This window comes from Herpailurus yagouaroundi, unplaced genomic scaffold (genome assembly GCF_014898765.1).
Source record: "Herpailurus yagouaroundi ecotype Mexico unplaced genomic scaffold, PumYag 182, whole genome shotgun sequence".
NCBI lineage: Eukaryota > Metazoa > Chordata > Mammalia > Carnivora > Felidae > Herpailurus > Herpailurus yagouaroundi.
The window spans coordinates 10855834-10877266 of record NW_024412413.1 but is presented as its reverse complement, the minus strand read 5'-3'; the positions used below and the strand labels follow the sequence as shown (position 1 = coordinate 10877266).

Here is a 21433-nt window from a genome sequence, read left to right as displayed (position 1 = left end):
GCAGCTGCCCTGGGAAGCGTGAGGTTTCCCAGTACTACGCTGGGCCCCCAGCAGCCCTCCCTCTGATGCATGCAAATGAAGGGCATACGTTTCTGCTTACTTAACTTCACAAATGTTAACAAGCTCATAAAAAACAAGTTATTCTTCCTCAGCTCCACGACACCCTCCGTTTGTTTAATTTTGCGTCTCCTCCCTCCCCCAGCCTCTCCCTGCGAGAGAAACCAAAGCTTGCAGATCCGGGTGTTTCCCAGCCAAGCGGGTCTCACCCTTTCTTCCCTCCACCCTCCGGGCTAGAAGGAGAAAACCTCCACGGAAGGAATCCGAAGGCCCTGGGGATCCCGCACCCCGGGGGCCCCCCCCCCCCCTCCCCCCCCCCCCCCCCCTCCAGCCCCCCACCGCTGTGTGACCTTGGGCTCTGGTTTCACCTCTCTGGTGTAATTGCCTCATCTACCAAGCACGCAATGCAATAGCACCCTGACCGCCTTGGGGTTGGTGTAAGGATCAAACCAGATAATCCCGGTAAAGTGCTTAGTTCGCTCCCGGCACAGAACAAGCCCTCGCTAAATGTTAGCCCTTGTTATTATGTAAAGAAGAGTTAAATACCCCCCAGTTAATCCATTTGTAGAGTCTGCCTTCTGGGGCAAGCTGGCAGCTCCAAAGGCAGCCGACAGATCGGTTTTGTTGCCCCCCCCTCGCCCCGTTGGTTGATTAAAAATCGGAGTCGGATACCATCAGGCAGAGCCTGAGGGCTGGCGCGTTTCCCCACAGGCCCCACCCCACCCTATTGCCTCACTCAGCCCGGATTCGAAAACTTTAAGTGATCTGGCCCCTGTGGGCACCTGAGTTTGCCACCAACCCCCCCCCCCCCCATGCTCGCAAAAGCTTTTTCCAACTGGTGCTCTGACAGAGCTCATCATCAGGCCCAGATGACAGAAGAAACGGCTCACGGAGGGCCCGCCAGGTGCCCACAGTCCCCGAGGGAGGCGCTGTGGCACCAAGGAGAAGCCCAGTCGTCAGTCCGAGCCTGTTTTCTCTCCTGACCCCCTGCCCCACTGTGCCAGCTTGAGAGGCGCCTCCCTGGCACACGGAGGAGCAAATGGGCCCATGAGCCAGGTGGCAGGAGAGACGGGCCTGGCCTCGGTGAGCTCGGAGCAGGTAGGTGACGGAGCAGGAGCCAAGGCCGGCCCCCAAGCCTCATCCCAACCCAGCCGTGGGTATGCCAAGCCAGGGTGGCACTCCTACGTGCCACACCCCGGCAGAGCCCAGCATCAGAGGCTCCAAGGACAGGGGATGGGGCTAGAGCTGGCCTGTTCCCCTCAGGGTCCCTCTATATCCTCCACCTTGAATGCACCTCCAGGAACGGTCTGGGCCAGAAACTGCAGCTCGTCTGTCCACACTAGCCCCTCTTCTGCGGGCACAAGGCATAACAAGCCGTGGCCCCAACCCGCTTCAGCCAGAGTTGCCACCAGCTACATCCCCATGATCCCCCATCTCACAGAAATGGAAACTGAGGCCCCAGCACGAAGAGGAATGGATTTCCTACGGCGAACCCAAAGGGAGACTGGCCTTCCAAGACCTGTCTTGTGCCGCCCTCCAGCCGGCACCAGCCAGGGAGACCCAAAACACAGTGCCCAGACCAGAGAGGCCAGACCCCTCTTGCACCAGCTACCCTCTCCGGGCCTTGATTTCCCCACCGGCAGCATGGCTGACTCTGACACAGTGAGCCGTTCTGAGAGAAGACGGTGGGGTGGGAGCCCTCGACACCCATCGATGCGGCCATCTCGGCCTGCGCCTCAACTTCCCCGAGAGGGCGGTGGGGGTTTCCGTCCCCTCTGTCTTCCCCTGAGCCCCTCTCACCGGGCACCCCCTGGCCTGCATCCAAGAGTGGCACAAGGAAGAATCGAGTAGCTACCAAAGACTAGACACCATGCCGGGGGCCAGGTGGGTCCAGAATCTGCTAGATGGGTGCTATTATGCCCCTTTTTTTTCCAGACAAGGAAGCAGAAGCACAGAGAAGCTAAATAATTTACCCAGGAAGAAACAGCAGGTGCACTGACGGGCAGACCAATGAGCAAGAATGGAGAACCCAAACCTGGGTACAGGTGCCCGGATGAGGCTCAGAGGATGAGAGGAACAAGGTCAGGATGGACGAGGACAAAGGAGTCCGGAGCCTGTGACCTGGGAGGCAGCCCCATAACTGTTGGGGACCACACAGGTTGGCTGCCCCTAAGAGTCGCCATCGCGGCATGCATACCTGCCGACGCACTCCTAGTCTCGACGGGATCTCAAGTTCAGGTCCTCTCTCACCAGTCTCAAACGGCCCCCTCGATGCCCCTCCCCAGACAGGTGCAGCCATCGTCCATTCCTACCGAACAAAGCGTGGCTCCCGGCTTGGCAGGTCTTGCCTAAGATGCCACCAAGCCGAGCGCGGCCGAGTGCAGACTCGAACCCAGCTCTTGGACATCCCCAGCCACCGCCTCCCGATTTTGGAAAAGTCCCCAAGGCACCCCCAGCAGTAGCAGGGGGCGAAGGTGGGGCCTTGGGCGTGAGGGGCGGGGCCAGGAAAGGCGGGGGCGGGGCCCGGCGGGGGTGGGGGGCGGGCCGAGAGAAGAAGGCTGGGACCTGGGTCCAGTCGCCCTGGCAACCGGACTAATTAATTCCGACTCCATCTGTGCCTTGGCTGGATGGGAGGTTTGGGCTCGCGGGTGTTTGTTTTGAAGAGAAGGGGAGGTTAGTGGGAGGAGCTGGGAGGCTCTGGGGGGCGGGGGCTGGTGAGGGCCTGAAGCGCTGCCCCACGTTCCCACGTAGCATTCTCCATCCTGCAAAGAGGCAGGCTCGGCCCCTGGAGACCATCCCAGACCCCTTCTCCCAAGGGGGCGGCTCATCCCAGCCCCCTGCGGCGTGCGCACGAGCGCACACACATGCGCACACCGACAACACCGGTTCCACAACGAGAGAGACTTGGGGGGCCAGACGCCAGCCTCGCTTTCTGAGCCTCAGCTTCCCCATCTGCAAAATGGGCAAAACCACTCCCCGTGTACCTGGAGACCTCACCATCCTGGGATCAAGGGAGGCTTTTCGGAGGGAGATCCTGGTGATGGAACCATCTATGCAGTACTCGGGGCCGCGCCGGCCGCCGCCCCGGCAGCGTGAGGAAATGGAAAGAGGCTAGGAGGACCCGATCGCGGCACGTGAGAGGAGAGGGTGCCCCGAGGCAGGGGTGCCGAGGCTGGGCCAAGTCCCTGCAGGTCTCAGAAACCAAGGTAAGGATTCTGAATCTTGGCCCAGGGAGAGTGGGGAGCCAGTGACATGCTAGGGAGTCCGGCCAATGGAAGGGTGCAGGATGAACGGAAAGGGCAGGAGTGGAGGCAGCAGCCTTTGAGGGGCTGCTTCAATGGTGGCCGGGTGACCAGGAGATGGGAGGATGTGAGGGCAGTGCTCCATGACCCACACGTCGCCTTTAGGACAAGGACAAGAAGCTGAACCTGGTGTTCCGGGATGACTCCCAGGGGCGGGGGCGGGGGGGGGGGGCGCAGCTGAAGGCTGGTAGTGCCCACCCCAGAACAGAGAGCCTCGGAGAAGGAACACATGGGTCAGGACGCAAGAGGAATCCAAGATGGAAGAAGTTTCAGGGGCGAGAGGGACCCACCAAAGGCCATGTCCACTCAGCAGGTGGCCATACCTCACCAGCTGTGAGATGTTGGGCGAGTCATTTCCTGAGCAAGCCTCAACTTCCCCATCTGTAGAATGGAAATAAAAGTAACCCTCTCCCACGGGTTGTTATGAGGAAGGCCTCCCCCCGGGGGCCCCCAGAGGTGCAGGATCTCAAGGAGCCTGCTCCTTCAGGAAGGAGGGCCGGACACTAAGCTTGGTTGAGCACCTAGCATGAGCCGCGCCCCTTACGTGTGTTAGAGACCACACGGAGCGCCGATCAAGGAGGAAGGGCCCTGGGTCGCCTGGGTGGCTCAGTCGGTTGAGCGTCCGACTTCCACTCAGGTCACGATCTCACGGTCCGTGGGTTCGAGCCCCGCACGGGGCTCTGAGCTGACAGCTCGGAGCCTGGAGCCTGCTTCGCGTTCTGTGTCTCCCTCTCTCTCCGCCCCCTCCCCTGCCCTCTTTCTCTCAAAAATAAATAAAACATTTTAACCACTTAAAAAAAAAAAAAAAAAAAAAGAGGATATCTGCCCCTGGCTCATGGGATGGTTGGGGGCGTCTGTCACCTGCCTGGCGCACAGCAAGCGCTAAATAAATCATCACCGCGGTCACTGTCACGGTTGTTGTCAACATCCCTCCCAACAACCTGAGAAAGTGCATGCAATGACCTCCAGGCAAGAAAGGAAAAAGACGAAGGTCTCACTCACCCCAGCATCCAGGACCTGGGCTGGCCACCATCTGATCACAGGAACCCCCCTCCCCAGCCCAAACGGCTCTCGGAGCTGTATGACCTTGGACGAGTCACGTCACCTCTCTGAGCCTTAGGTCCCTGCCCTAAAACACGAGGGGTCCTACGCCGGCACCATTGTCTGAGGACTGAACAAGGAGATACCCAAAAGGTGTTCAGCCCAGGGACCGCCCGCAGCAGGTGCTCAATAAATGACAGCAGTGATGATTACTGATTGGATGTGAGGACCGGAAGGAAAGAATGATTGCCCACAAGCCCTCCACTGGGGTCCCGGAAGGGATGCCCTCCCCGAGCCAAGCAAGCAGATCCCCAGAGGGCTGCAGCCTGCGGATTGGCCCCCCGTGCAACCCCCACCCCGGTGTTCCTCAACCCGCCCCCCCCCAACTGTGCCCCGATCGTGCCCCTCCCCATGCCCACCCACCACCTCCTGCATCCAGCACACAGCCACAGGGGCCCCCACCCAGCCCCGTGACCAACTTGGCAGCCCCTCCCCTCCCCCCCCCCCACTCCGCATCTGCTCAATTAGGGAAACTGGGGAGGGAGGGAAACAAAGACTTAATTTCTGAGCTAATCAGCCTGCCTCGCGCTAATCACCATCCTCCCGGGCATTAGGGCAGGCTTCCTGGGGGAGGCGGGGGAGGCTGGTCGCTAGGAATGATACCCCCTTCCCCCAAAAGCCTGAAATGGCCCAGAAATGGAGGGGACCGGAACACTCGAGCAGTGATTTCAGTGTGGGACTCGGTGGACGTGGCCAGAAGGAGGGAGGGGACGCTGCAGGGAATGCGCCTGGGGCAGTGTCCCTAGGGCAGGCCCTACCCTCCCACAGCCCCATTCCGGGACTCCTGCCCCATCCTGGGGACAGCCACAGACTTGGGGGAGGTCCCGGAACAGGCATCCCATTAGGTGTCCAGCCCACGGCTTTGGCAGAGGGATGGACAGATGGATACTTTTAAGCTAGAAAATTGAGCAATGATCAGAGTGAGGCTTTTGGATCATGGCACAGAGTGAGCGCGTGGAGTGTGTGTGTGTGTGTGTGTGTGTGCGTTACATGCGTACATGAGTGCACAAAACGAGAGGGCCCGGGACCGGGAGCCAGGACGTCTGGGTTCAATTCCCTGCTCTACCCTGGGCAAGTCCCCATCCCTCTGAAATTCAGACTTTGCCGTGAGAGACCAGGAGGGGCTGATTGCTAAGGTCACTTAGTCAACAAAGGTTTACTGACCACCTTCTACACCAGCACCTACTATGCACGCACCAGGCTCTGTGCTGGGCACACAGGCCCATCTATGAGCAGACAGACAAGGTTTCTGTCCACACGGCTTCCACTGGTCCAATCAACACAGCGTGGGATGGAGAAAAGCATCCCGAACGCGCTGACCCCGGAGGGGGATGGGCCAGTGGGGCCAGGCCGGGCTACTGAAGGCAGGGCTTGTCACTGCGTATCTTAGGGAAAGGTCCTGCCCGGTAAGGCAACTTTAGATCGGTGCAACTCCCTGTGGGCCCCAGTGCAAATCCCTTGCCCTCTCTGGGCTTCAGTTTCCCCATCTGCAACTATGAGGCAGCAGGGTGAGGGGGTCTCCAAGGTTCATCCCGGCCCTCACAAGTGAGGGTTCTCGGTTGTGTCCCCGTCGTGGGTGTGCATATGCACGTACGCATGTGACACCAGGGGTGGCGGTATGCCCCCCACCCCGACACACACGCACACACACAGAGCGGACTGTCCCAGCTCTGCGTCCAGAAGGATGATGGACACACCGGATGGACAGGTGGGCACCCAGTGATGAGAGGGGCCGCCGTGCGCGCCGAGGCCCATCCTCTCCCCAGTCAAGGCTCCCAACGGTGCACATTCCCCTCTCCCGGCACAGGCCACCCTTAAACTGCCTCCCTCTCGCCTTGCCACGGAGCCCCCGCAGCTGGCCACCACGTCCCGGGTGCCCACGGTGTACCCAGCGCCCCCTGTACCTCACTGCCCCGAATTCTCACAACAGCCCTGCCGGGTAAGTACCGTTAGCCTGTCTGACACGCAGGGAAACAGGATCAGCTACGCCAAGGGACCTGCTCGGTAAGCGATGAGCTAGGCACTCCGATCCGGCCTGACCCCAAGCTGCCAGACCACCTCCCTGGACCGCCCGCAAGGCTCCGACCAGGGGACCAGGCTGGCCGGAGCACTGCTCTCTGCAGGCTATCAAGGGCTCGAGGGGATGGGCTAACTGGGTAAGGGGCATTAAGGAACCTACTCCTGAAATCACTGTTGTGCTAGATGCTAACTAATGTGGATGTCAATTTAAAAAATTAAAAATACACACACAAAAAAAAGAGAGAGAGAGAGAGCTCAACACAGCAAGGTGGTTAGGCGGTGGGGCCCCGGGAGCCAGACGGCCCAGGTTCAAATTCCAGTCTCACCACTGACTTGCTACGCGACCATGCGCGGGATCCTAAACCTCTCTGCACCTCAGTTTCTCCATCTGTAAGATGGGGATAATGACACTTGGTTGGGTTGTGGTGAGGATTTCACTTCCGTAAAGTTCTTAGAACAGCATCTCGCACTCGGTAAGCTTTACTTGGATGTTGTTAAATGAAAGGGAGACATGATTCCCTTGGATTCTGTGGACAGCCTGAGAATCGGGTCCCCCCTCCCCCCACCGCCCAGAGGACAAGGTTTGCCCAGTACTTTCTCCCTACAGCCCCGAGGTATCTCCACCTGGGCCAAGAGAACGAAGAAGTCCCGGGACTGACACTGGCTCAGGAGGGAAGGAGAGGCTCGAGGGAGGCAGAGGTGAGAGCACAGGCTGGGAGCCGGTCCTTGTACCACTTTCCCTGCCCCCCCCCCCCCCCCCCCCCCCCCCCAGCTCCAGAAGGCCGGGGCGTGCCTATGGCCACCAAGGGGCCCTGAGCAGCCAGGTGCTGAGGGCCCGAGGCTGCTGGTCCTGGGACACAGCAGGCAGGGAACACTAAAGGACAGCGTACCCGCTACAGCATTGCAATCCCCAGCATTCTGCCCCAGGGACAGCCCGGCGCCTCCTGGGCCCCCAGCTCCTCCCCTCCCCGGGTCCCAGGGAGCCCCACAGGCAGGAGTCCCATCCAGGATGGGGGTCCTCCCCCAAACCCTCAGCCAACAGCTGCAAGGGGAACCCAGACATCCACACTCAACCTCAGGAGCAGAGCCCCGCTAACGAGCCCACCCGCATCACAGGGCAGCCCGCCCGGGTCACGGCTGCCAATATCTGAAGTCACGCAGACTGTTGTTGAGAGTGGAAAACGTGCAACCAACCCAGCCACCCGCAGCTGGGAAAGGGCCGTGCAAGGGGACCGCGTGCCAAGGCAGATCGGGACCAGGCCCCCCACCGTGCCCCCGAGGGGAGATGCCCAGGGTGAAGGGGCAGAGGCGGCGAGGCAAACCCCACACGGGTGAGACAGAAGGGGCACATGTGTTTGCGGGTGCCCAGACACACGGGCCAGGGCCGACCCGGGACGGGGAGGGGGCCCCAGCTCGTCGTCGTTCTGTTTTATACACAGACGGCACGTGTCAGTTCCGTAGTGAGAAAGAGGGAGTATACACGCACACCTTCCCTTACGCGTACGCTCTCCAACCGGCCACAAACGCACAAAAATCAACCCAGTGCACACACGCGCCCGCCCAGCTTGCGGCCGGCCATCCACCTCCCTTGTGCGGCCGGAGCCCCGTTCCTCTTCCCCGGAGCTCCCCCTGAACCCCCATACCGCCTACTCCAGAACTCAGCAGTTTCCACATCGTGTCCATCAGGTACTGGGGAACGTGGGAGGGGCCGGACCGGCAGGCACCCCCTCCATTTCCCAACCCAGCACCCCAGGAGGCCTCAGGCCACAGCGCGTCCCCAACAGCCTGAGAGGCGGTGGCTGGGATGGCCTCTGACGCCCTGTCAACCAGCACCTGCCGCCAGGAGCCTCCCCAGAAAGTAGAGTTAGTTAGCATTTCTTGGGCCCTCTGTATTTCAGGAGCAGCGCCAAGCACTTTCGAGAACCAATCCTCGGAGGCGGGGACTATTTTTATTCCCATTTTACAGAAATGTAGCAACTTGTTACGGTACAATCGGGAGTTGAACCCAGGCCTCGGCCCACACGCTTGACCACTGTGTCACCCCATCTTTTTTATTAAATTTTCTTTAATGTTTATGTATATTTGAGAGAGAGAGAGAGAGGGAGGGAGCAGGGGAGGGGCAGAGAGAGAGGGAGACACAGAATCTGAAACAGGCTCCAGGCTCCGAGCCGTCAGCACGGAGCCCGACGCGGGGCTCGAACCCATGGACCGCGAGATCGCGACCTGAGCCCAAGTCGGCCGCTCAGCCAACTGAGCCACCCAGGCGCCTGTGTCACCCCATCCTACAGCCCCAGGAGTTTCTCTGCTCTGACCCACTGACCCCAAGCCAACACCCCAGAGTGACTGGCAGAAGCAAGAAAGGCCTCCTTGCTCAAGTCTCTGCTTAGCTCGAGAGCCCCCAGGTCGCAGTCATCCGGGGTACCCGCTCTCCACTGCCAACCCCCCCCCCCCCCCCCCCCCCGCGGCCCATCTCTTCCCAGGATGCTCAGGATCCTTGGAGAGCTCCCACCTCCACCCTTTAAAGCCCAGCCCTGAGTGGGGAGGGGAAGGTCTGCATCTCCCCACAGACTTCAGATGGTATTCTCAAGAAGAGGGGCTGGGTCTCAGCCTGAGGCCCAGAGAGGGTGTGGGATTGGCCAGGGTCACACAGCAAGTCAGAGGCAGGAAGGAGAGCTATGGCCCCTGGCTCTGCTCCACAGCTCAGAAGCGAGGCTGGCCGAGCCGTGTGTGACCCAGTGTAGAGGCAAGGGGGTCGTGGGGTGGGGGCGGGATTTTCAGCAGCTTCCGGTCAGGCTTTACCAACCATGCAGCCCCCGCAGCCCTACGGGCCTAGTGGGTGCAGACACTCCTCTCTGCAACCCTGTCTCGTTCTATCCCCTGTAGGAGCCCAGCAGCGTCCACAGGCAATGTCCCCATTTCGCAGACGAGTACACGGAGAGAGAGAGACTCGGGTACACATGACCACTCCGAATCGGGATCCAACGCACTTTGCCTCGCTTCCAACCACAGAACAGGGCCCTCCAGTCGCCCCTGCCCCAAATCTCACCCCTTACCCATCCCTAGGGACTGCTTCTTCCAAGAAGTCTTCCCAGATCTCAGGGGGCCTCCACTCAGAGGGACTGTTCTTTACTCCAACACTCATAAAGCAGATTGAACCTCTACCCTCAGACTAGGGCTCCCGGGAGTTAAGGCTCTATCCCCTCCAGCCAGGGGACTGATGGCATAGTCTCTCTTCTCCTCTAAGACTAGGGACTCCCTGAGGACAGGGCCACGACACTCTCCTTCCTACAGACGAGGAAGTAATGAAGGTAAGACTCCCACCTCCCTCTTCCCGCACCTCCACCCACGCAGACCCCCACCCAGAGTAGAAGACTCTGCCCCAATGGTACAGGTGGGACCCCTCCTCCTCTCTCTCCCTCCTGGCCCCCCTCCAGGCCTGGCCCGTACCAGGCAGCCCACTCCCCGCCCCCGGGCCCTGTCTATGAATCCCACCTCTGTTGGGTACCACAGACCCCCCTTTCTCCTCCCCAAACAAATGGGGTCTTGAGCGAGTCACTGGGACAGCACACAAGGCCAGATCTATTCCCTGGGCTTGTCATTGCCAGCAGGGGGCGGGGGGGGGGCGGGGGCAGACTGGCTGGGGAGAGCAGGCTGTTCATGCCACAGCCCCTTGAGGTCCTGCCTCCAAATCGGGGGCCAGGGCTCTCAAAGCTCCATCCTGGTGGGGCTGGGGTCAACAGCCCACACCCCCGGGTAACCCTAGAGCAGATCAACTCCAAGCACCTCCATCATCCCTCCCCTGAGCTGATATAGCGCAGGCAGGAGCCTCTGCACCGAGGTCCAAACCCCTGCTCCGCACCCTATGGAGAATTTCCCCAAACCTGAGTTAGGTCATCTGTAAAATGGGCATAATCATCTCCGCCTGGGCTGTGGCTGTGAGTAGGGATACAGACAGAACATCCCTGGCTAATAGTAAGTGCTTGAAGAAAACCAGTGTTCTTCTTTCTTTGGTTTTCTCTTTTTTTGGAGGGGGGGGAGGGGCGGGGGGGGATCCCAGGCCATCAGGGCAGAAAAGTGGCCTTTTCCAAGCACCTTAAATGTCTCCTATTCAGAAGTCAAAGGCTCAGATCCCCCACGCATGAGCAGTGAGGCCTCCCAGGACTGGGGTAATTGAACAGAGGCTGTTTTTCTACCCTGGGGAGAGGCCCTTGGAGTCAAGCCTGCAAATCGCAGCTCAAAGCCCCCAGCCTCCCGGAAGCCTGCCTAGCTCAGCCAACGCATCATCCCCACTTTACAGGCAAGTAAACTGAGACACAGAGCGGTTAAGTAATTCGCCTAAGGTCACGCAGCTGGTGAGCAGCTGACCCGACCTGATTGCTTTGGACAATTCGGGCTGCTACCAAAACTCTTCCTTACGGCAGGAGCCTTCCCTACATAAGAGGCTTTCTGTGATTTTTTTTCTTTCTTTTTTTCTTTTTTTTTTTTGCCTCTGCATTCAGAGCGAAGCCCACACTCTCTAGCTTGAAAGGTCAGGCCCCCAGCAAGGTAGCAGAAAAAGCACTTGACCTGGAGTCAGCCCGATCCGGGGTCAGATCTACACCTACTGTGTATCCACAGCCGGTTTACCAGGCGTCCCCAGCCTCCCTTTCCTTGGGGGGAAAATGGGAATGACGAGACAGGCATCCGAGGGCGGCTGCAGGGTTACCCGTCCGGGCATTCACCACGTGTTTATTGAACATATACTTTGTGCCAGGCCCCATTCGAGGCCCTTGGGATAACGCAGGGAACAAGACAGAAAAAGCCCCTGCCCTCGTGAGCGGACACCACGGGGGAGAGGAAGGGTAGATAATAAATAGACAAATAAGCAAATTAGCATCTGGTTGTATTAGGGGCTAAAGGAAACCAAAAGAGGGAAGAAGCCCAGAGCCACAAACAGAGTGGTCGGGGGGGGGGGGGGGGGCGCGACACTGAACCGGAAACGACAGCCCTGTACCCAGCCTGGAGGGCAGCAGTGAGCCCAGAAGGAAAGGCAACTCCTTCGAAGAAAAGAACAGCCAAGCGCAAAGGCCGAGGAACTCAGGAAGACCCGGAGCCCCAGGGGAAGCAAGGAGCACAAGGCAGAAGCTCAGGAAAGAGCAGCCGTTGGTGTGGCCGCTATAAGCCCCGCGAGCCCCTTGGGCCTCGTTTCCGTCTTCTGGAAAACGGCCTGCTGTGCAGATTCAAGGCAAGCCCGTCTCTCCCACACATCTGAATTCCTTTTTATTCCTCCCATCGTGCAGGTGGGGAAATCGAGGCTCCCGAGACCCCACAGCCCATAAATGGCATCGTGGGGATGTGACCCGAGGTCCGGTGATCCCAGACCCTCTGTCCTGCCAGCCTCCTGCGGCCTCACTGGTGCCTCTCGCCCTGGAGACGAGACCGCTCTGACCGTTAGAAAGTCTCTTGGGAGGAACTGGGGCCGTCGGTGCCTCCACGCCCCCTCCCCGCTCCCCGCGGGTCACCTGAACTAAGGAGAGAGCTGAGGCCCCACAGGGCAAGAAACGTGCCCAGGGCCACCCACCTCGAAAGTGGCAGAGGACCTGAACTCGGGTCTTTGCCACGCAGACAGTCATCCCGTCCGTCGCCCTCCACATCCCCCAAATGTCCCTCTCTGGACATCCTTCTCCATCCGCTGCCTGGCCTGTCCCCTGGTGGCGGGAAAGACTGTCCCTGAATCTGCTCTTCCCGGGACGCGACCACACCGGCCACCGCTCGCCTGAGACGCTGTGCCCCAGGCCAGGGCTGGCTGAGCAGGCTCAGGACACCCGCGCCCTGTGAAGGAAGCCAGGAGGCGGGGGACTCAGAGGAGCGCGCACACAGGCCCCTGGGGCAAACGGGCAGGTAGCACAGGACTGGGAGCCGCACCTGGTCCCGGGCTGGCTCAGCAACCAAGGTGCTGCGTGAGGGTCAGGGGGCCCTTCTCCTCTCCAGCCCCCACCACGTCAGTTCATCGCCTCCGCCGCTCGAGGGTCATGGCGAAGGGCACAGGGAGGCAGGTCTCCGGTGAGAAGTCACCTCTGTCCTTGCCGGGCACGTCAGAAAATCGTTTTTAGATCATTTTTAAAAGACGTTATGACGACGGTCATAACTTCCTGAGGGTCTACTGTGTGCCGCGAACCACACCGGGGCGTCACCTACGTTACCCCAAGCAGCACCAATCCCAAGATGCGTGCGCGCCGCCTCCGGTTTACAGAGAGGGAAACTGAGGCACGGGACCATTCGGCTGCGGGTGCCAGAGTCGGGAGGCAGACCCAGGACTCTCCTGTTCCATGCCGCTTCCGACTCCAACTATTTAAGTGAAAGGTTTGCTTCGGAGGAATCCCCGGGGTCGGAGGGAAGAGAGACAAGCGTGGGTGAGGTATTCACGGAGGGACAGGTTCCCAGGGGAGGAGTCAGGTCAAGTGAGCTGCACGTCTGGGGACACAGGTGCCCGGGAGGGGGGGGGGGGGTCAAATCCCAGCCCCAGCGCACACCTGCTGTGTGACCTTGGGCAAGTTACTTGCCCTATCTGATACCTGAAAGGCAGGTAGCAATGCCAGGTATCCCAGAGCACGGCAAACGTGACCAGTGGGGACAAAGTCACTGGGGGACAAGGAGGAAACACGCATCCGGATGAGGGACGTGTATGCTCAAAGGCCCAGGGGAGGAAGAAGGCTCGAGGAAGACAGAGGCGGGAGAACGTGGCCACAGAAGTGGGGGGGAAGGACAGGCGAGAGAGGGGGTCTCCAGGCAGGCCACATGGACAGGCAGGGTGAGCCACAGAAGGGAAGGGCACCCCTCAGACCCCCCGCCCCACTGCGTTTGGCTCCCCCGCGAAGAACCCCGCTTCGGCCCAAGTCCACGGCAGCAGCCCCTCCCTCGCCGCACCCCCACCGTCCCCCAGGGAGCCCCCACCACCCCGCTCCCTCCCCGCCGGGCCCCTCCAGAGCACCCATCGCGGGGGGGCCGTCCCCGGGGCCCGCAACACCTCGGCGGCCACGGCCCCTCCACGTGGGGACCACCCCGTCCTAGAGACGGCATCTCCCTCTCCTTAGCAACCACCAACACCGTGCCCAGACAGCCAGCCTCCTCCCTCTGTCTCCTCCTCTCTCCATGGAGACCACAATGCCACAGAGGCGGCTCCCTCGCCAAGGCAACCACCATCACTCAGCACCACCCGGACCACAGCTCTCTCCACGTGGCCACCACCAACACAGCCGCGGTGACAGTGAAGCCTCTCCTCTCCAGGGCGGCCACCAGCCCCAGCCAAGACGGAGCAGCTCCTGCCTGCGGCCTCCTACTGTCTGACTGCTTTCCCTGCGGCCTCCAAAATCCCAGACGCTGGATCAGGCCCGGGATTGGTTCTGCCCCGCGTTTCTCTGCTCCTGGCTCCCTCCAGGCCCCTCGGTCTGCCCCTCTGGACAGTGGGAAGGCCCCCCCACCGGAGGGAGGAGAAGAGACCACGTTCTCTTACCCCTGGAAGCTGGCCCCCAGCCCAGCCCTTGCACAGATTCCCCTGCCCTGCCAGGGTGCAGGCGGGCCCGGCCGGGCCTCTCAGTTGGGCGAAGGGGCAGGGGTGGGGCTTCCTCCCACCCTCCACGGTGGACCTGTCCCAACCCCCCCAAAGGCCTGCGGCTCCGCCAGCTGCCTCCCAGGCCCCGTGGAAGGGAAGCTGGGGAGGGGCGGGTGGGGGTGCCCACGGCCCGGGGGCGGGAGCCCGGCAGGGCAGGAGGGGACAAACAGGAGACAGGCCGGACCACATCACTGTTCGCGACGCCGGGTCACCCGCGCCCTGCTCGCACACAGCCACGCGCTGGCACACAGTCAGAAGGACCCTGTCCTTACCGATGTCTGCGGGCAAAGGGGGCCCCTCCGGCCAGCGAGGCTCTATCCCTGGCCTGGTCTCAGGGAAGTCCCCACGGCAGCAGTGGCCACAGCAGCAGTAGCAACGGAGTCTCGGGTCCCGGGTCCCGGTCCAGGCGACAGCAGCTTCTCACCCGGGTCCTCTCCTTCTGCGAGAGGAAGCGAGGGGGAGAAAGGGGAGGGAGGGAGAGGAGAGGAGGAGAGAAGGAGGGGGAGGGGGGCAGCAGGAGGGAGGGAGGAGGGAAAATGCTGAAGTCTTGAAGGGTACACTCACTTCTTTCTTAGGTTTCCCATGGCAACCGAATATACCACAAATGAATATCAGTGTGAGAGAGAGGGAGGAGGCAGAGAGAAGGGAGGGATGGAGGGAGAGGGAGGCTGGGAGGCGGGGGCAGAAAGATGACGGAGCGACAGAAATGCAAGGCTGGGTCCCCATCCTATCCCCTCGGGTTGGGAGGGAAGGGGAGGGAAGGGGCCAGGGGCCACAGGACATCTTTCCATCCCTCCGTGCCTCCTGGACAGGAGGGGCAAGCAACAGATGGGAAGATGCTTCTGGGAGCCGAAGGGACCCCCCCCCCCCCACCACCCCACCCAACCCCAGCCCGTGTCCCCGCCTCCCTGCAGGGCCCCAGAGCCTGGAGGCTCTTCCCAAGCCACAGTCCCAGCCGGACGCCCCACTCGTCATGGACACACACACAGCACAGCCAGGTGGGGCTGGCCCCCCCCCCCCCCCCCCGCCCGGGGGGCCCGGGGGCCCCCCCCCCCCACACACACACCCTCCCTCCTCACGTGTGCAACCACACCACCCTCCCGCCGGTCACCCCAACATCAACACAGCCTCCTCCTTCTGCAGCCGGAGCCCCATCCCCTCCGCTGCAGGGAGCGAGCGCCCCCACCCACCCCCTGCCCCGGCCTCACAGTTTTCATTCACAACTCCCAGCCCAGACTGGAACACGCCCTTCCCCCCAGGGCGCCCCCAGCCTGTGCCCTGCCAATAGGCACTCACACGCCCCAGGAGTAACGTACCTGCCTGACCTCCACCTGCACAGACGCACAGGCTTCCCGACAGACGAGCCTCGACCCAACCTTCCTCCCTCTGTGGGCGCACGTGCACACGCCTGTGCTCATTCTCTTCCTCTGGGGCCCCCCTCCCTGTCTGGCCCCCCACCCCACACCCCCAGCAGCCCAGATGGCACTTCCAGTCCTCCGGCACAGGCAGGGGGTCACACCCTGGCCCCCCCCCCCCCAGACTGCCATTCATAAACATATGCAGACCCACCCAGCGCAGGCAGCTGGCGGCTGCAGCCCAGAAACACACGCGGGCCCCGCGCTGCCTCAACTCGGTCGCCCCCACTCAAAGGCAGAGAACAAGGACGCACCAGCTGGCTTCTGGAAAGGGCTCCCAGGCCCAGGTCCCCGGGGCTGGGGGTAGGGGTGGGGGGGGGATACTTCCCTCTCACTCGACCCTGAGCCCAGTGGCCAGCAGAAAGGGGATGGCACCCCGTCCCGTCGCACACGCACCAGCACCCACAGGACAGCCAGACAGCAACTAACGCACCAGAGTCGCACATTCCCTCAGACCCGCGGGTGCGCACAGACCCGGATACAGGGGTGCCCACCCCGACACGCAGACCCACACGGGTGCCCCCACGCCTGGGGCCGCTGCCGCGACACCCACCCCCGACACACCTCTGGGAATGCACGGCCCTCCCCCTTCACCGGGGACAGCCCCGCACACACACGCAGGCTTCACCATACACACGCGGACAAACATGCCCACGGGCACAGGGGCCCCTACCCGGACTCACCGGCCAACGCAACGCACCAGGACCCAGACGCGCCCAGAAACACCTCCCCCGATGCCAGCGCGCACCGGCCCCGCCTGCACACCCGCGCTGCACGCCCTGGGCACTTCTCGGCGACGCCCCCATTCCATCCACGCCCACCTGACACCCCCTGGCCCACACATCGCTGGGTCCTGGCTCCCGCGGGCCTCCGCCCCCTTCCCTGCGCCCCCCCCCCCCAACGCCCGCACGAGACCTGCCGCCAGCCCCTGCCCGGAGCCCGCGGGTTTACGATCCGCACGCCGTGCCGAGCCCAGAGGCCGTGAAATTGGCTGCGAGCGTCAAGGGATGCGGCTGCAAATTCTAAGCACAGGGAAGTAAGGCAGAAACCGGGCGGGCTGAGGGCAGCGGGAGGCGGGCAGCGGGAGGCGGCGCGGGCGGGAGAGCGGGCGGCCCCGGGGGGAGGGGGGGGCGGGGGCTCCGTGCGCGCGCTCCCGGCCACCCCGCCCGGCCCGCCACGGAGCAGGTGCCCCGCGGGGGGCTGCGCCCCCCGGGGATGGGCACACCCCGCCGCCAGCCAGATCCGGACCTGCCTCGGCCAGGGCGCCCACCGGATGACCGGCCTGGGGCCCGCAGCTACGCAGCCAGGCTTTCGCCCTCCTCTGGCTTCTCTGCTCCCACCCGCACGCACGCCCGCCCGCCTGCCTCTGACCTCTGCAAGACCAAAGGCTGAGCTCCACCCGCGCCCCCACCCCCACCCCGCCTCCGAAACCAAAGGAAGGGAGAGGGAGGGCATCGCCCGTCCAGGACGCCGGGCAGGCCCTCTCCAGTCTCACTCCATCCCCAGCCGCACTGTCACGCCTTTACCAGCGAGGCGGCCTCGAACCCGGGACCGCGGACTCTGCCTCCGTTTCCTCCTGTGTGCAACAGGAGCGCTGCCGAGGGTCGTTCTGAGGACTGAACGAGGGCCACTGGACAAGCTCAGAGCAGCAGTCAGGGCGCATGGCAATCGTTAGTCAGTACTGGCCTGGCCTTGCTGCAGAGAAGGGGCCACCCTTCTCTGAGCTCAGGCTCCTTGAAAAATGCAGATGGCTTTGTTGCCTCCCCAGGGTGAGTGGGAAGAGTCTGGAAGACGCAGCCCCCTCAGCCGCCTTCCAACCGGCAAACGTGGGTGAATTAATATCCTGGAAGCACACTCACGAGGCAGGTTCCCCGGGTCCCCCCCCCCCTCCGTGGACCCTACTGAATCAAAATCTCCCCCGACGCGGCCCAAGATTCTGCATTTTCACAAAGGCACTCCGGGACCAACCGGGTAAGGCTCCCTTTCTTAGCCCAAAGTTTACCGTCCTGTGTAATTTGATCCTCAAACTACATTCCAGACTCATCTTCCCAAACTCCACTCCAGGCTTTCCGACCTCCAGACCTCGGCTCACGTGGTCTCTCCACCTGGCCTGCCCCCACCCAGAGGCCGGCTGGACCTCTTTCACAATCCTCCAGCCAAAATTAAACAAGATAATAGACCGTGTTTTGCCCTGTGCCTGGCACATAGCAGGTGCGCTATCCCGGGGATCCTGCACTGCCCTGAGCAGAAGAGGCTCCAGCCTCTTCCCCTCCCGCCTCCCAGGCTGCGGGAGCACCTGACCTTCAAGCCTGTCGTCCCAGCCCCCTCGGGGGAGGGTCACAGACACCCAAGAAACGCCTGGCACACAAGCCCTACTGTGTGCAGGCCCCACACTGGGCCCTTGGCTGATGCCCCACGCGTCCCCTCTCTCTTCCAGGACGGAAACTCATCTCTGTAGGTTCCTGCCTGAGCCCCAGACCCAGCAGCTATCCCTGAGTCAGATATGCTTGTGCGTGTGCGTGTGTGTGTGTGTGTATGCGTGCACGCGCGTGCGCTGAATGCAAAATGCACAGTCCAGCCTCAACAGCATATCGATAAGAGGAACTGTTCCACAAGTAATTTTTGAGGGCCTACAAGTCTCCCCCTGTGTGGAGCTGACAACATAGTAGGAGACAGACAAGAACCTAGCTAAACACGCAGAACCACGAACGCCCCGCATGCACACACACACACACACACACACACACACACACACACACACCAGGTAATGAGCAGCGCAGGAAGCAGGGAAGATGGGCCATGCTGACCCCACTGCCTGTGTCTCTCCCCCATCCAAAGAGAACTGCGGAGAGGACAAAGACAAGGCCAAGGAAGGAAAATGAGTCAGGCCTGAGTCTTGGGGCTGCGCCCAGAGCAACCTGGTCGGGAGGCCCTCAGAACTGTTCCCCACTTTCCCCTGGGAGAGGTGGGGACCCGTGTGCACATGCACATGCCGCGTCACACTCAGAGGCACACCTGTGCACAGGGATATGCACACGCCAAGATACGCCCTGCCCCCGCCCAGCCCCTCTGCACATCCCAGCTGGGGGGGGGGGGGGGGGGGGCAGGCAGCTCCCAGGCCCTTCCCATACCTTCGGGGGCCCCCCCCCCCCCCCATCCCCGGCCCAGCTCCAGAAACAGTTTCTATGTATTTCAGGGGGTGAACGTGGAAGCTGAAAGGAGAGAGAAAGATACACATACACACACACACACACACACACACATACACAGCCCAGGACCCACTCCAGAGAACCAGGAATGAATAAGGAAGACAGATGGGAAGGGGGAGGGAACTCATCTAATCGACACCTACTATGTGCCAGACACAATGCTCCACACTTGACATTCGCTTATGTAACCACGCTGGAAAAGTTAGGAAACCGGTATCATTATCCCCACTTTATATCGAGGAAGCGGGGCCTTCTGGAAGGGAACCTACTCGCCCAAGACACACACTGTTAAAAAGAGGCAGAATTTGGCCCCCGGGCCCCCTACTCGTTCCACAAGTGAGACGGAGGGAGATACAGGGGTCGAGGGGGACCAGTGCACGCTGCTGGCTTCGGGGTGTCACAGGTCACCCACCCTGAGGGGAGGAGCACGGGGGGCTTGTGGACCGGGCCTGAGACCCCAGACCCTTTCTGCCCCCTCAGGGCCTCTCTGGGGCCTTCCTGGGGGACTGTCTGCAGAGCAGAGGGGGAGGGGCTCTATTATTCCAGCCCCCGGACACCTCGGACTAATAAGGGCCGCCCGGAAATAATGGCAGTGACTCTGCCCCAGGTGCTAATTGAGCCCCGAGAAGCTTAATTTAATAGGGGATTGGACCAGGACAGCGGGAGGCAGAGGATTGAGTTAACCTTCTGGACTATTAATGCTGTCCCTGACGAGGCCTGACTCGCTAAGGAAGGAGGCTCCAGCTTCCAGGCCATCCTGCTCCCTGGCTTTCTGCTCTGCCCGGCAGACTGCGGGGTGCGGGCAGAGGATGGGCCTGGGCCCGGGAGGTGGGGGGGCACTGTAGCTGGCACGGGCGAGGGTAACGGCGATGGGCACCTCCTGGCCCTGCGCGCGGACGCCACACTCTCACGCTCGCTCACTGAGCCTGCGAGACGGCAGCCACTGCCTGGCAGGCACAGGGAGAGAGCGGCTGACCCCCCGTGTCACACACAGCCACTCAGCGCTCAGCGGAGGTGTCACTGGAACCAGTTCTGCTTCCAGAGCAGACACGCTGCAGACTTCAGGGGACAGGGAAGTCACACTGGGGAGCGGGCATGGCGCGTACCGGAGCAGGCTCAGAATGGCTCGGCCAGAAGCACCCATTTCTGTCACCCCGCCTATCTCGGAACAATCAAGACCGGACTAGGAATCCAGAAGCAGCCTCTACAGGGGACCCCTCGGCCCGGGCATTCTCCACCCCCACTGCGCAGAGCCCCCGTCCCTCCATAAAAGATGAGAGCGCCCCGCGGGAAGGGACCTGCCACCCCAGCCTGTCTCCCTGCACGTGCACCGGCGGAGCTGGAGTAGCGAGATGGGGGCAAACTCTCGCCAAGGACTCAATCACCAGCCAGCTTACTCTCCCCTTCAGGCCTCCGGGTGCTCATCGGTCATCTGTCAAGTGTCCCCACGAGAGCAGCCGGCCTGCCAGCCCCACAGGACTGCCGTGAGGATCCAAGAAGAGAAAAAAGAAGTTCTCTACGAAGTTAGACTTGAATGGAGACAGGAGCACCGGCCCCGAGCTGGTGGAGCGGGAGGCCAGGGGACTTGGTGTGCCGAGCCCCCACTCTGTGCCAGGCCCCCCGCCCCCCAGAGGCCCACCGGTGTCCTGTGGCACCCCTTACCTTTCTAGCCACCCCCGCCCCAGGTGACAGATGAGAAACTGAGGCCCAGAGGGGCGACAGGAATGCCTAAATCAGAAAACACAGAGCAGCCCCATGGGCCTGGAAATAGCAGGCGCTGTCCCCCTGGCTGTGTTGTCACATGCATTTGCACACACACCCTGGCTCTGTGACCTGGCTGGGGCTGACAGAGAACAGGGCCTGCGGGGGCAGGGGAAGAGGCATCCCATATGAAATGGTGGGGGGGGGGGGGGGCGGGGGCGATGCCTCTGTGAGGGGAGGGCACCTTAAGGAAAGGGGCCCCACACCCACTTGGGGCACCTGGGAAGGGACAGCTCACTCAGAGACTCTATTCCCCTCCCCTTGTCACCCCCTACAACACAAGGGACATAACCACATTCAGCCACACACCCTCCCGCTGACATCACACAGTCCGGCTGCCGGGGGTGACCCCTCATGCTGCTGTCCCAGTGACGTCACTGGCAGTCTGGAACTGACGTCACACCCACAGGCCCGTGCTGACGTCACACACACTTCTATCTGACACCCCCCCCCCCCCTTCGATCACTCCTCTTTGTTCCTGCCCAGGGGCAGATGGCCCAGGGGACCTCGCCCACGTACCCAGCTCCAGGGTCACGGCTCGCTCCGGACAGACGCCTACAGACAGTGCGTGTGTGTGTGTGTGTGTGTGTGTGAGTGTGCATGTACATTCCTCGTAGGAATCCCACGTATTTGCACACATGTGCAGGCCCACATGCCCTACGGATGGCCTAGACGCAGCATGTCCCACAGGTGCCCACAGGCCACGGGAACAGGTGCGTGAGCCATGCACACACACGTACACAAGCAAATCCTCCCAGCACCCCCCCCCAAGATGCGGCTCCCCACATGAAAATGTCCCCCAGTAACTAAACCAGGCAGCCCAGGGGCTGGCAGCTTCCACCACATTCCTCCAGGTGTTGCTAGCAGCCCCCTCCTCACCCCCCCCCCCCAGCTTTCCTCCTCCAACAACCTGGCCTGCTGACAGCGACAGCCGCAGCCCGGACACACACACACACACACACACACACACACACACAC

The 21433-nt window shown here is 61.9% G+C and overlaps 1 long non-coding RNA gene across 3 annotated transcripts in view; it reads right to left on the bottom strand.

Moving 5' to 3' along the window:
• The window catches only part of LOC121040393 (uncharacterized), a 73360-nt gene that overhangs the window by 23293 nt on the left and 28634 nt on the right, over positions 1–21433 (bottom strand). For 2 of the 3 annotated variants that reach the window (XR_005795264.1, XR_005795265.1), the window contains exon 2: positions 14343–14509. This is a non-coding gene — a long non-coding RNA (uncharacterized LOC121040393). Of the gene's footprint in view, positions 1–14342; positions 14510–17011; positions 18557–21433 lie in introns of those variants that run through there. The other variant, XR_005795266.1, reaches the window with a different exon arrangement.